At 39.8% G+C, this 15,736-nt stretch overlaps 1 long non-coding RNA gene across 2 annotated transcripts in view; it reads right to left on the bottom strand.

Moving 5' to 3' along the window:
- LOC132541708 (uncharacterized) overlaps positions 1–15,736 on the bottom strand; it is a 47,395-nt gene that overhangs the window by 24,817 nt on the left and 6,842 nt on the right. For both annotated transcript variants that reach the window (XR_009552808.1, XR_009552806.1), the window contains exon 2: positions 6,065–6,140. This is a non-coding gene — a long non-coding RNA (uncharacterized LOC132541708). The remainder of the gene's footprint in view (positions 1–6,064; positions 6,141–15,736) is intronic.

The raw sequence follows: 15,736 nt of genomic DNA on the forward strand, positions 1-15,736 counted from the left end.
CTGAGCCCCAGCAATAACCCTGGAGGCAAAAAAAAAAAAAAGAATAATTCCTAAATTAATGAATATTCCTTAGGTCCAGAATGTTTTCTTGGTCATCCCATCTCACCCCAGGTATCCTCAAACCTTAAAACACAGCAGAATTAACTGGAAAGCTTATTAGAAGTTTGAACCCCCTCCATTGATTTGGGATCTACAGCAAATTCTTGGAATATGCTTTCTTACATTTCCTGCTCCTCCAAGCAAATTCCATGATCATATCTTGTGTATTATACTTTCGAGAAATCCAGCTTGGGTTTAGATTGTATTAAATTTATACTAGAGTTATAGCATTGTATTAGATTTATTTGACTTCAGTTTCCTCACAAGAAATAAATACTTTTGTTTCTTTCCTCCTTTCTTCCCCCCACTTTATCTAGGCACAAACCAATCAGGCCAGTTTAGATGACCAGCTCATTAGAGGTTGTTTGGCTTGTTGAGACAGTATTGATGGTATTGATGGTAGACAATAAAAAAAGATGAGGTTTTACTATCTGAGATAAAATGAAGGGAACTAGAGATTATATACTAGTGAAATCAGTAAAGAAATGATGGACAACTACCAGATGGTTTCACTCCTATATAGAATACAGGTGACTAAATCAAATGATCTTGCAAAAAACATTATGAGCAGTCTCTCAGACTCTGAGAAATTTTAATTATGACATACAATTGATACTCAGTGTTTGCTTACATTGAAAAAATCACCATTTTATGTTTTTCTGTAGAGTGAATAGACAATTTTCATTGACTTAACATACCCAACTACTTGCTCTGGGTCATTAGTCTCTGCTTTAAAATCTCTTCAAAACAACTGGGTTTGTTTCCTAATTGTATGAACCTAGGGAAGTTAGTTTCTCTGAGTTTTATTTCTCTATAAAATACAGGTGACAGTACTGACCTGGTATGTAATAATGCTAAGATGATCAGATGAGATAATCTTATCACCTATCAGAGCTAGCTAGACAATAATAATTCCCTCTCTTCCCTTTCAGAAAGTCAGGTCCTGCTGAACAGATACAGCTAAACTAGAGGGGAAAAAAGTCATTGCTTAACTGCTTTAGTTACTACTGCAACATACCAAACCATTCCCAACTCAACCAATGTAAAGTAACCACCTTACTTCATTCACTGACTCTGTGTGCCAGGAATTTGAAAAGGATGCAGTGGGAACAATTTATCCTATTCTGTATTATATGAGACCTCAGCAGAATGGCTCTGAAAGTTTGTGGTGATTCAAGCTCTAGGGCTAAGAATTATTTGGAAGCATTCTTCACCCACACTCCTCATGTTTAATGCCGCAGTAAGCCAGGAAGGTGCCACGTGACCTTGACTTCCTTGCAGAGGGAGACCACCAATTTCATACACAAGCATTTACAGCTCCGTAGGCTGATATTCTCAGAGAGTGGGCAGAAACCTGAATAATAATATGTATGTGTGTGTATTTATTTATTTATTCTTTACCCAGTCATTTTGGATAGAGATAAAAACCGAGATAGAAGGAGGAGAAAGATCTTACTCACAGGCAGAAGTTGAAAAACAAGATCAGAAGAGAAAACACAAGGAGAACCTGAACTGGAGTTGGCGTATTGCAGCAAAGTCAAAGTCAGGAGACACTTCACAAATGGTCTTCAGGTGTCTCTTTTTCTCTCTGTCTCTCAAATTCTCTCTGTTCTATCCAATAAAATAGGGGTAGAAATAGCCTCCAGGACAGTGGATTCATTGTGCCAGCACAGAGCCCCAGTGTTAACCCTGGAGGCAAAATAAATAAGTAAATAGGGGCTGGATGGTGGCGCACCTGGTTGGGCGCACATGTTACAGTGCGCAAGGAAGCAGGTTTGAGCCCCCGGTCCCCACCTACGGGGGGAAAGCTTCATGAGTGGTGAAGCAGGGCTGCAGGCATCTCTCTGTCTCTTTCTTCTATCTCCCTCTTCCCTTTTGATTTCTGGCTGCCTCTATAGCCAATAAATAAATAAATAAAGATAATAAAAAATTAAAATACATAAATAAATAAGTACATAAAGATGTTAATGGGAAAGTAGGAGTGATAAAGCCAGGTAGGATGATCCCTAGCCAAAGCAGGTGCTTCCCATCTCTCAGGATTTCTTCTCTCGTGATTCCATGTTTCTGTGCTACACACACACATTCATGGCATATACATACAACACAGCCACTTAAAAGTATCATGAACACCTAGGAGCTATACTGTTCAGGAAATTTAGAGAAAAAGATTCTCAGAAATGTACAGACTCATTTTAATGAAGATATTTCAAAAATTTACTGATCTTTTCCTACTTGACAAGAATCTCTTCAATCTTTGGATTCCTACTTTTCAAAACTACATTCATCTCACCATGAACATAAAATTACATTTTATATAGTCTTTAAGATACATGTGATTCTTCTTATTGGTACATCTGAGCACCTCATCTACTAAACATTGCCATCAAAGGGAAGAAGTCATAAAGTCCTCCTTTATAATTTCATTTCTTTTTAAAAATATTTATTTATTCCCTTTTGTTGCCCTTGTTTTATCATTGTAGTTATTGATGTTGTTGTTGTTGAATAGGACAGAGAGAAAAGGAGAGAGGAGGGGAAGACAGAGAGGGGGAGAGAAAGACACCAGCAAACCTGCTTCACCGCCTGTGAAGCAACTTCCCTACAGGTGGGGAGCCGGGGGCTCGAACTGGGATCCCTAAGCCAGACCTTACACTTTGCACCACCTGCGCTTAACCTGCAGCGCTACCGCCAACTCCCTATAATTTCATGTCTACCTCTACTTTGGTTACTGGGTTTTCTGTAAACCCAGGCTACACTGTCTAGTCCAGTTTTAGTTACTCTCATCTTCTTTTTTTTTTTTTTTGCCTCCAGGGTTACTGCTGGGGTTCAGTGCCTGCACTATGAATCCACTGCTCCTGGAGGCCATTTTCCCCCTTTTGTTGACCTTGTTGTTGTACCCTTGCTATGGTTATTATTGTTATTGTTGACGTCGTCATTGATTGTTGGATAGTTGATAGGACAGAGAGACATGGAGAGAGGAGGAGAAGACAGAGAGGGGGGAAGAGAAAGATAGACACCTGCAGACCTGCTTCACCGCCTGTGAGGTGACTCCCCTGCAGGTGGGAAGCTGGGGGCTAGAACCGGGATCCTTCCCCTGGTCCTTCCGTTTTGTGCCAAGCACGCTTAACCTGCTGCGCTACCGTCCGACCCCCACTCTCATCTTCTATGATTCTTGATTTCTTCTTTTGACTCCTTGCTCAGTAGTCTACGAGTCTCCAAATGGGACTCAGCCTGTGGATTAATCTCTGCGTCTAGTGATTCCCAGCACCAGTTCCCACCTTAATGAAGCACTGTCCTCTGTTCTTTTAGCTACAGCTGGAGAAGTCCTGCTAGGCTTGCTGCCGGTCATTCTCTCTGCCTTGATCTACAAATATCTCCTTTGTTACTAGCCTTTGATGACCTCCATCTACCTAAAAAGACTGATTACAAGGGAGCTAGTAATGCCAGAAACACTGGGCAATTTTTTGCATGCTCATATGCAAGTTTGTTTTTCTTGAGAGTGAGTCTTTAGAACTTTCTGACTTCTAAGAGTTCCATGACTCTGAGAAGGCAGAAACCAAACAGTAACCATCTTCGAAACTAAGAAATATGATATACATATCAGGATAATATTCATTTTTCATTTTTTAAAATATATTTATTTTCCCTTTTGTTGCCATTTGTTGTTTTTATTGTTGTTGTAGTTATTATTGTTGTTGTTATTGATGTTGTCATTGTTAGACAGGACAGAGAGAAATGGAGAGAGGAGGGGAAGCCAGAGAGGGGGCAAGAAAGATAAACACCCGAAGACCTGCTTCACTGCCTATGAAGGGATTCCCCTGCAGATGGGGAGCCTGGGGCTTGAACTGGTATCCTTATGCCACTCCTTGTGCTTTGCACCACATGCACTTAACCTACTGCCTACCGCCTGACCCCCTTCATTTTTTTTAAACAAAACCAGTCTTTAGTGATAAAATGGTATTTGCCAAAGATCCTCAGTGTGTGAAGAGACCAATACACAAGTCTAGTTATGCCATTTCTTTTCCACTTTATCTCTGGCCTATGTATCTCCTCCAATCAAACCACTTTTGCATTTCCCTTTGCTGGCCATGCTGTTGACACTATCTCTGCTTTTAAACAAGGCAATGCAGTATATGGAACACCATAAATACATTCAACAAAAATGCCATGTTGACAGTCTCAGTCAAGTAGGCCCCCTTTAATTTAAGTGAAAAGTCATGTTTTAGTGACCTTTCTCCCTACAAACACTATGAATTTTGTCCATATACACAATTGAATACTACTCAGCTATTAAAATGGTACTTTCACCATTTTCAGCCCATCTTGGATGGAACTTGAAGGAATCATGTTAAGTGAAATAAATCAGAAACAGAAGGATGAATATGGGATGATCTCATTCACAGGCAGAAGTTGAAAGACAAGATCAGAAAACACTAAGCGGAACATGGACTGGAGTCAGTGTATTGCACCAAAGTAAAAGACTTTGGGGTAGGTGGGAGGGCAGGGGAGAGTTCAGATGCTGGAAAAGGATGGCAGAGGACCTGGGGGGGTCTGTATTGTTGTGTGGAAAACTGAGAAATGTTGTGCATGTACAAACTACTGTTATTTACTGTCACTGTAAAACATTAATCTTGGAATAAATAAATTTCTAAAAGGTTAAAAAAAAAACACTACTAATTTGATTCCTAAGCAATTCCTTTTCCTGAGCAAAGACAGACTTTTTCCTTACTTTACACAACCCCTAGTGAGGCACAAGGTAACAGCAAAATTCAGATGGGTCCCAAACAGGACGCTCGTGACTGTTGTTAGCAGCTTAAAGAACTCAAGGATCGTGGCCAATACTTGTCGACAAAGCATTATGAGGCGATGTGTAATATTTGTTGGGATATCCTTCTTTATCTCTCAAATATTCCTTAAGACTTCCTAGTTATCCCCCTCTGTCTCTCTCACCTTGAAAGCTAACGGCTAAAGTCTCAACAAGACCAAAATAAATAAATAAATAAGAGATGACAGTCATGAGGTACAGAGACTAGTGATAGCACTACTATTCTCCAAGGGACACTCAAGGCTGAAGTTTTCTCAGATTAAACTGACTTCACTGGTACATGACGGTGGAAAATCTCCTCATCTGAGAGGTGAGAGACTTCCACTATCTCAATGTGCTCAAATGAATCGAATGTAAATACCAGAGCCTTCTGGAAAACAAGAGACTCGCCTCTGAATGCAAAGAACAAATATTTGCATTACTTATTTATATTAAAATATGCAGAAATTTCCTAAGTATTCAGCCAACTTATAAATTTTTATAACTTCTTCAAATTGCTAACATTTTTTTAACACACTGCATTATTTCAGCTTTGTGAAGGGCTAAATAACAATCTTTCTGGTCAGGAAAAAGGAAAGGACATTAAATAAAGAATGCAGAATAAATAAAAACAAGACAGTACAGTTCGTACATTCACTCATACAAAGAAAACTTTCATAGTGAACTATAAGCAATTATAATAACACAATGTCCTTCATGTTGCTTTCAGCAGTGAAAAGAATTTCTCTAGTTATTGAAGACTTTCCTGGCCAAGTTTCAGAAAGAAAAAAAAAATCTGATTCTATCCCAATCTGACTTCTGTGCAATGCAAGTCATGCACATTTTAAATGCGGATATAAATGCTGCCATTCTTCTGTGAACTGTTAACAGCTGTAGAAACTATAGCCTGCTTCAAAACATGTCTGTGTAGTCAGTGCTCTCCAGACACTTAGCAATCCCAAAGCTATTCCTGGACTCACTTGGATTGCAGTACGAACACAAAGTTTTGATTTATGCTGGTAATGAAACAACAAACTTCTGATCTTTCCTCTAAATGGCCATTCAGATTACATGGACAGCATGTGCTTTGGGGGGAAGTGGAGGGCAAATTTACAGAAACAAAATGGAAACAAGAAAAGAAATGAAGGGGCCACCCACACTTACCTTAAGGAAAACGCACAGTTGTTGGTATAAAGTACTGTATTGGAGTTACATCTTGTGGCCACAAAAGGCACTTGTGCTTGGGGAAAAAGAAAAAAACAAAAAAGCATTAGGGATTCTAGATAAAGAGATGACCCAGGGAGACTATGGCAAAGTCAGTGATGAGCATTAATACGCCCAAGGTGTCACCTTGGCTTTGAACAAAGATGCACAAAGACCATGAGAGTCTCACTTCAAATGAAAGTTCCACTTTACTGAACCATGAGTGGTGAAGCAGCACTATGGGTCTCTACCACTCCCTCCCTCCTTCCGTCTTCTCTTAATTTATCTCCATCTTATCGAATAATAAAAATAATAATTTTTAATATTTATTTATTTCCTTTTGTTGCCCTTGTCTTAATGTTGTAGTTATTATTGTTGTTATTGATGTCATTGTTGTTAGGACAGAGAGAAATGGAGAGGGGAGGGGAAGATAGAGAAGAGGAGAGAAAGACAGACACCTGCAGGCCTGCTTCACCACCTGTGAAGTGATTCCCCTGCAGGTGGGGAGCCGGGGGCTCAAACCAGGATCCTTATGCCGGTCCTTGTGCTTCGCGCCACCTGTGCTTAACCCGCTGCATTACTGCCTGACTCCCCAATGCCCCCCCCAAAAAAAAATTAATGGAAAAAAATGACAGCCAGCAGAGGTGGATTCAACATGCAGATGCCGAGCCCCAGCAATATTTCTGGTGACAATAGAAAAAAGTATAAAACCAAGTAGACCATAAGGTGTAGGTGGCAGATAAGAGTGGAGGAATCTGAGCAAGACAAAGTTGAAAGACTGTACAGTGGAGCTGGACGGTGTGGGTGGTGCACGCGCCCAGTAGAACACGGGTGTTACAATGCTCAGAGACCCAAGTTCAAGCCCCTGATCCCCACCTGCAGAGGGAAGCGTCACTGTGAAGCAGTGCTGCAAGTAGCTCTCTTTCTCTGCTTCTTTACCTCCTCCTCCCCTAGCAATTTCTTTCTGTCTTATGAAATAAATAAATAAATAAAAACAGTGATGATGGCCTGGGGAGATAGCATAATGGTTATGCAAAGAGACTCTCATGTCTAAGGCTTCAGAATCCTAGGTTCAATCCCCTGCACCAACATATACTGGAAAGGAAGGAAAAAAGGAAGGAAGGAAGGAAGGAAGGAAGGAAGGAAGGAAGGAAGGAAGGAAGGAAGGGAGGGAGGGAGGAAGGAAGGGAGGAAGGAAGGGAGGGAGGGAGGAAGGAAGGAAGGAAGGGAGGAAGGAAGGATGTCTATATAGTTATGGCTATATTTAGGCTCTGAAGTCAGAATACAAGTACAGCTACAGTACTGGGAAGAGAAAGATGACAGGATGTGTGTGCATTGCATTCCTACCACCTGGTACGTTTTAGGTTGTAAACACCCAAATCCAGTTGCTAAGCGATGAGGACAATATAATAATCTTATGTAAACAGAAACTTGAAAATGGGTAATTCTAGGCTTGAGATACTGATTTAGTATCTTCCTACCTTGTTTCACCACAAGTTGCCTGGGGAGCTAATATGCATTTATTTTTATGGCAGAGAGAGAGAAAGGGGAAAGGAGGACCTAGGAAATTGTCTTCTAATACATTTTTTCCTTTGTGTCAAAAAACAAGGGCTATTCCAGAAGATTGTTGCTGATTGATCCAAACTGTATTGACAGCAAGGAAAACTGGAAATGTGCATATGTGTCAATGAGATTAACGTGATAACTCTGGCTGATGCTTCTGTCTCGGTAATCTGCATCACAGTGGCAGAAGAAATTAAACTTCATTAACCGGGAAGACAAAAATGAAGAGAGGGAAAATTTTGAAAAAGGCACCCTAAGGCTGGGCGGTGGTGCCCCTGGTTAAACACACATATTACTATGCACAAGGACCCAGGTTCAAGCCCCCATTCCCCACCTGCAAGGGCAACACTTAACAAGTGGTGGAACAGGTCTGTCTGTCTTTCTCCCTCTCTATATCTCACCTCCTCTCTCAGTTTCTCTTTGTCCTATCCAATAAAATAGAAAGAAAAAAAAAGAGAAATGGACACCAGGAGCCATCAATTCATAATGCTGGTGGGGGGTAAAGGCACCTGGATAATCAATATTATATTCATAGCTGCTTTGTCTTAATTCTATATGTTAATTAAGAGCTTAAATTGTCATTCTTCTTTTTAACGAGAAGCAGCTCTTAATTTTTGTTGTTCATGAAGAGTATTTCTATCTTGTTCCTAATGAAAGCATGCTATAAATCTTGTCACCTTTTTTCTTCTGGTTCTACATAATACTAAATGAGATTAAGAAAGTATACAACCATTAAAAAAAACAAACTTGCAGTGGATAGTGTCAGTGTTCTGCCCTACAACCATTTGCCACAGTTCTTTGTTCACTGAACCCTGCTCTTGACTATTCTTACTTGAACCATCTGTCCAGTGATCCATTTAGATGTCTAGAGAGTCAGTCATAACTAATCTAATCCAGTCATCATCATTTTATTTCCCAGGGGAAACTGCTAAAGCCCTCCGGGGAAAGTTTTCCTCTTTAATAATTGACAAAGTGAGATATTTCTGGCAAAAACAGGTGAGGCTATGAGCCACCAATGGTCACCGTGTAACCAGGAAGACATAAAATTAGGGAAAGGAGAACATGTTGAAAATAGTAAAACAGAAACCGGGGCCAAGAAAATCATTGTTGAGTCACTGAATTAAATAACTCTGATACTAACCTTATTGTTGTTGTTTGGGAGTTTTTGTTTGTTTGTTTGTTTTTTATGTGAGATAACCCCTTCTTCTTTAAGACCTAGTTTGTCTTCTATGAATCCAAAGTATCCTCATTAACCTGTCCCTGTCCTTACTAGCACATGTGCTAGGTTCCTGTTAATTATGTCATTAATTGATTAACTGAATATTGATGTAGCATTATTCTACTAGTAAGTTTATTTCACTAGCCAAAGTGTCACGTTCTTATCAGTTCCCAGTTCTCTATAGTTCACTGTGAGGTTCTTTGAAAATGCTTAAGGAGACTTATCCTTCTAGCCCATGCTGCCCCCCCCCCCACCCCAGCCTTAGCTGAACAAGCTATTCTCAAGTCCACAAGGTGAGAAATCCAACCTCAGTTATGGTCAAAGAAGACATTGAGGCTCTTCAGGTTCACCACTCAAAGTTTCTCTATTTCCCCTTAGTTAGCCACAGCCCGCCTACACTCATTAGTTGTTAAGAGCGGCTGCATAGTCCGCTCCTGAAGTCCTGGGCAAACAAGCAGGGAGACAGCATAGCAGCAGGGCTAGCTAGGACTTGTATGGAAGAGATCCCACCTTTGGTTTTTAGCACTGAGTATCCTAGAATTGAGTGGTCTCCTGGACTCTCACTCTCTCTCAATAAAAATAAATAAATCTTTACAACAAAGAAAGAAGCTGTTTAAAGGAAAAGAGCCATGCAGTTCCTGAATCAAAATAAAACTTATTTTATGGCAATTTAGTTTAAGCATGTACTCTTATTCTGCTAAGATCGTATATGATATGACAGCAGCAATGATGTGAAAAGATGAAAAAGTGGTAAGGATTCAAAAATGTACCTAGATACAGATGTGCTATAACTTGGAAAATAATATTTAATTATATTAAATAACTTAAAATAAACCACCTTTCATAGAAAAAAATTAATGTAGTCATCCAAAATGTCAATGGACACATGCGTTTTTTTTTTCTAAAATATGGTTGTTGTGTACAATTTGTATGCTTGTTAATATAAGAAAATCTTATAAAATAAAAAGATAAAACATTCCTTTCAACTTTTTAGTTTTTTAATTAGGGGGTTAACAGTTCACAGGGCTGGGGAGACAGCAAAATGGTTATGCAAAAAGACTTTCTGAGGTCCCAGGGTCAATGGCCAGCAACACCATAAGCCAGAGCTAGTCTTTCTCTCTGTGTCTTTCTCTCTGTAAGTCTCTCATTAAAATAAAGTAAATATAACATTTAAAGAAATAGTTTAAAGTATAATGTTTGACACATAGGCACAACCTTTCATGTCTCCTTGATAGGTGTCCGGGAGGTACTCACTCCCCGAATCCGGGGCCTCCTCCCCGTCTTACATCACCACTCCCATGTCCCTTCATCCCATACCTTTCACTCCCTCCCTGCTCCTTTGCTTTGATGAAGCACACCACACCCAGTCCAGGTTTCAACTCAAGTGCTTTTTTACTATCCCTCTTTTGTTCTGAAGTTCCATCTGTGAGTGGGAGCATGTGGTATTGGTCTTTCTCTTTCTGGATTATCTCACTCAAGATGCTACCTTCACATTCTGACCAAGATTGCAAAGGAGATCTCATTTTTTGGCAGCTGCATAGTACTCCATTGTATACACGCACCCCGACTTGACTTTCTTATCCACTAAGCTGCCGTTAGGCATCTGGGTTGGTTCCAAGTCTGGGCTATTACAAATTGTGCTGCTATGAACATAGGTGTGCAGAGGTCTTTGTAGATGGGTGTTTTTGTTTCCCCTGACTCTATCCCAAGGAGAAGAGCTGCTGGGTCATAAGGTAGGTTCATTTCTAGCATTCTGATGTCTCTCAAGACTGCTTTCCACAGGGGCTGGACCAATTTTACATTCTTTATACCCAGGACAAACATGGCTAAAATATCTGTCTTCTAATTTGCTATGCCAAGTTTCCATGCTTCCCAGATGAAGAAAGACTTGGGATCAAACATACAATTCGATGGAGCAAATGATTTTATTTTCATCTTTTAATATGTCCATATATTTCTGATTTCAAATATTTACACTCAAAAGCTATTTTTTTTTTTTTAGAATAAAGCTAAATGAGACTGCCTCCTTCATCTTGGTCACCAGAGAGAACAATTTTTAGAGTGGGGTAGATAGCATAGTGGTTATGCAAAAAGACTTTCATACCTAAGGCTCCAATTCCCCAGGTTCCGTCTCCTATAGCACTGTAAGCCAGAGCTATGCAGTGCTCTTGTGCGTCTCTGTATCTCTCTCTATGCATCTCTCTCATTAAAATAAAACAAACAGAATATGTTTAAAACAGAACAATTTTCAAATGGGAAACATTAGAGCAATTATCACTAAGAAGACACTGAAATTCAAGACAGAGAATCACTGCTATTTGAAATGAGAAGGCAGAGAGACATATCATATGTGACCAGCAGAGTCAATGCTTCTCAGAGACCTTAATTTCAGTGGGGAGATACAGGGCTGTAAATAAGATAAAAAGTAATTCAAAAAGCAAGTTATTTCTAGAAAGGAAAAAAAAACTAGACTAGAATGTTAAACAAATGGCACCAACCTCTAAAATGCTAGGAGGAAAAAAATTAATCATAATTATGCAGATTTGAAAAAACAAAGAAAAAGTGAAACTAACTTGTCTGAGTTCATAAAGCTGAGTGTAAATGGGACATTAAAAAAAAAACCTGAGAAAACTTCAGACATTTACAGTTCCAAGACACTGGCTCACTAAAAGACTGAGACTTAATCATATGACAATAGAGCATCTCCCACCTGTCCCCATACCTCCCCGCAGCACTACTAAAGACATTGCAAAAGTAATTCCTGTCGTCTAACACATCATGTTCAGCTTCAAGGAAAAAAAAAAGTATACTAAAAACCAAAATCATGGGCAGGGGTAGATAGAATAATGGTGATGCAAAGAGACTCTCATGCCTGATGTTCTGAAGTCCCATGTTCAATCCCCCACACAACCATAAGCCAGAGCTGAGCAGTGCTCTGGTGTAAAAAAAAAAATCATAAAAACAAAATCATAATTTGAAGAGAAACGATCATGCCTTGAATAGTAAAGTTTTTGTCAACATACCTTGCAATATATAGGAACCAAAGTCATACATGCTGTTCACTGAAAGCATACTTGATGATGTTTGCACAATAGAGAAATCACTGAATGGCATGTTGTCTCAGAATGCATCCTCATTATGAAGTGCATGACTATAGAGCACGTTTCAGAAACAGACATGACAGGGATGTTGAAATTAACAGGCCATTGATTTAAGATGATTATGATCCTTGTGTTATTGTCAAGGCTAGAATGGATAAAACAGACTGTGTAAAGAACAGGTGGACAATGCAGAAAAAATCATGGGAATCATAATAAGGAGCTAAAATAATAACTAGAAAGCTAAATTAATGTAGAAAAGAAGAGAAGAATATCTTCAATGGACTTCTGAGAAGACAGAAGATGCCTAAGGAAAGAATCGCTGATCTTGAGGATATCTTAGTAGAAACTCCAAATTGAAAACTGAAAAGATCAAAGAGTAGAAAAAATAAACAGAAAAGACTATCAAAAGTCTGGGAGACAACTGAAAAGGATCCTGGTTGGAGCCCCCGGCTCCCCACCTGCAGGGGAGTCGCTTCACAGGCAGTGAAGCAGGTCTACAGGTGTCTATCTTTTTCTCCCCTTCTCTGTCTCCCCTCCTCTCTCCATTGCTCTCTGTCCTATCCAACGACCGCAACAACAAAAACAATAATAACCACAACGATAAAAAGGTTACATACATATATGTAACATATGTAATATATATACACATATAATATAGGAGTGCTAGACGGAGAAAAAGGAAATAGAATATTTGAAACAGTAACTGAAAATGTCCCCAAAATTCATGTCAGACACCAAACTAAAGAGCAAAGAAGCTCAGAAAACACCCATCAGGATAAACACTGAAAAATACAAAACAAAACCAATTTTAAAGCTTTTTTTGCTTATTAAAACAGAAAATTTCATATGCGAGGGAGAGAAAAGAGGAGAGGAGGTGAAGCAAGTGGATGGAAGAGAAGGGGAGAAGAGTGGAGAGGAGAGGAACTGGGAAACAGACCAGCAAGCTCAGGCACGTTAGACGGATGCCAGGCCAGTTGAGGTATTTCTTTTGTCATGACAAAAACAAAACTGTTAAATCCAACTACACCTGGGAAAATCATTTCCAAACTACAGTCAAAGAAAAAGAAAAAAATCCCGAAGAAGACAGTGTGAGGAGGGGTGAGGACAGAACTCTTCATCAAGGAAAGTGGAGGACTAAAGATAATAAAGATAGTGATATCCATCTGGAGAACTCTCAGAAGGCTAGAAATGGACCTACACTATGATCCTGCAATTCCTCTCCTGGGGATATATCCTAAGGAACCCAACACACCCATTTAAAACGATCTGTGTACACATATGTTGATCGCAGCACAATCTGTAATAGTCAAAACCTGGAAGCAACCCAGGTGTCCAACAACAGATGAGTGGCTGAGAAAGTTGTGGTCTATATACACAATGGAATACTATGCAGCTATTTTAAAAAATGGTGATTTCACTGTTTTCAGCCCATTTTGGATGGAGCTTGAAGAAAGCATTTTAAGTGAAATAAATTAGAAAGAAGGATGAATAGGGGATGATATCACTCACAGGCAAAAGTTGAAAAACAAGATCAGAAGAGAAAACACAAGTAGAACCTGAACTGTAGTTTGTGTATTGCACCAAAGTCAAAGACTCCGGGTGGGTCATGGGGGAGAGTGCAGGTCCGGGAAAAGTATGACAGAGGACCTAGTGGGGGTTGTATTGGTATATGGAAAACTGAGAAACGTTATGCCTGCACAAACTGTTGTATTTACTGTCAAATGTACAACATTAATCCCCCAATAAAGGGGAAAAAGATAATAATATTCAACACCTCCTCAGAAACCACACAAGCAACTGGAAAGTGAAACAAAATATTTAAAGTGTTCAGAGAATAAAACCACCAGCTTGGAAGCTTGTCCTCTACCCATCAAAAATAAAGGAGAAATAGAGACCTCTTTACAACAAAACAAAAATTTGAGAAACCCTGTTGCTAATATAACTGACATACAAGAAATGTTAGACGAAGGTTAAGGAGATATGTGTATATTCATTGATGTGGTTTTTTATGTTCGTGTGTGTGTGTGTGTGCAGTGAATGGCGCTAGTGATAGAGGGAAAGTGGGAGAGATTAGGCTTGTTTATTTATTATAAGGTGCTCATACAACCCATAAAGTGTTACAGTATTATTTGAAATAGACTTGGACTACCTATAAAAAATACATCACAAAATCTAAGGCAGTAACTGAAAAAATATAACCAGTATCTTAGAAAGCAGGAAAAGTGGAGTCATGAAAAATGGTCAACTAAAGGGGGCTGAGTGGTGGAGGCCCTGACGGAGTGCCCATGGTTCCATGCTCAAGAGGATCCAGGCTCAAGAGTTCAGTCTCCAGCCATGGTGGGGGCAGGGTGACTTCATAAGTACTGGAGTAGTGCTACAGGTCTCTCTCTCTCTCTCTCTCTCTCTCTCTCTCTCTCTCTCTCTCTCTCCCTCTCTATCTTCCCCTCCTCCTCTCAAAGGGAAAAGGAGGAGGAAAGGGCTCTTGGGAATGGCAGAGCTATGATGCAGTCACCAAACTCCAACAATAACCCAGGTGGCAATAAAAAATAAATAACAAACAAACCAAAAAACTCAATTAAAAACACAAACGGAAGAAAGTTGAAGATAAAAAAACAACAACAAAGAATAAGGCAACAAATAGAAAAAGTAACTAATATGACAGATATCAATCCAACTATGTCGATAACCATACTAAGTATCAACAATCTAAATTTACCAATTTAGAAAGATTAACAGAATGGCTAATAAATAAGCCCCAAATTCGCATCGCCATTACAGGTGGAGACTTAAATAGCCTTCAATCAAAAAGGGGAAAATACAACAGGCAGATTGTGGGGCACATGGTGGCACACCTGGATATATGTACAAGTTACAATGCGAAAGGACCTGGGTTCGAGTCCCCAGTCCCCACCTGTAGGGAGAAAGCTCTGTGAGTAGTGAAGCAGTGCTGCAGGTGTCTCTCTTTCTCTCTAGCTCTGTACCTCCCCTATCCTCTAGATTTCCAGCAACCTCTATTCAATAAATAGAGACCAGAAATATTAAAAATAAAACAGATTGCCAGAACACAACTAACTGTAACAACATCAGTTGTAAACAATAGCCATCTGTAGGCTCTTTCATCCAATAGCAGAGTGCACACCTGAAGTCCATATGGAACTTTCACTGTGGTAGACATGCTCCACCTCTAACAAAGCAAGTAATCTCATCAAGACTGAACCCATACAGGAAATCATGGTCCATCCCCAAACTTGGGTTTCATCCAGGAACTCCACATCTAAGTCAGTTGAAAAGGGCAACTTCAGCAGTGAAAGCTGGGAATGTGAAGGAAGCTGAGGTGTCTGATAGGCTCAGCATACTGAAAGGGAAACTCAGATGCTATCTTGGCGGGGGAGAACTAGAACCCAATGTAAAGCATACAACATATAACGGTTAGTTTTCTTCAAATATTTGATATGCGTCATGAGAGAGAGAGAGGGAGGGGAGAGAGATGTTGCATATCAAAGGGAGTTTTCTTCAAATATTTGCTATGCCTCATAAGAGATAGAGAGGGGGGAGGGGAGAGAGAGAGCTGTTGCATATCAAAGGGACAAACTCGAGCTGAGATTAAGGAAAAACAATTTCATCCTGACAGTAAGAACCGTTTTATTAATCACACAATCTGGTCCAGGGATGGTTGTATCATCAGTATGTGGCCAACAACAGGCATTCCAGCATCACAGGGTGGGATGGAAATCAGCCAGCCATTGGCCA

The sequence above is a fragment of the Erinaceus europaeus genome, chromosome 1, assembly GCF_950295315.1.
Source record: "Erinaceus europaeus chromosome 1, mEriEur2.1, whole genome shotgun sequence".
Lineage (NCBI taxonomy): Eukaryota > Metazoa > Chordata > Mammalia > Eulipotyphla > Erinaceidae > Erinaceus > Erinaceus europaeus.